A 410-nucleotide genomic window follows, 5' to 3' on the forward strand; every position below is an offset into this window, starting at 1 on the left:
CGTTCAGAGGCGTTTGCTTGTGGTGCGTGAACTGCGGTGTAAATATGTTTGATATTATACCTCTGAAGAAGGTTATTAAAAAGTTGTGATCTAAATTGAGATCCGTTATCAGAGACAATAGATTCTGGAATGCCAAACATATGGAAGACTTCCTCCAGCCATCCGATGATTGCATCAACAGAGAACTTTTTTACTGCTTTCAACAATGGGAATTTAGAAAAGTGGTCCAATACTATAAAAATTCCTATATTCCCAGATCTGGATCTGGGATAAGGGCCTAAATAATCTACAAAAAGCTTTTGAAAGAAAGTGCTCCTTATTCTACCCAAAGGTGGTCTTAATAGTCTATTTGGATGCTTCGTACACTTACAAATTTCGCAAGAGTTAATATAGTTTTTGACATCATCTAC

The sequence above is a fragment of the Rhagoletis pomonella genome, unplaced genomic scaffold (genome assembly GCF_013731165.1).
Source record: "Rhagoletis pomonella isolate Grant_MI unplaced genomic scaffold, Rhpom_1.0 Rhpom_scaffold_00003, whole genome shotgun sequence".
Lineage (NCBI taxonomy): Eukaryota > Metazoa > Arthropoda > Insecta > Diptera > Tephritidae > Rhagoletis > Rhagoletis pomonella.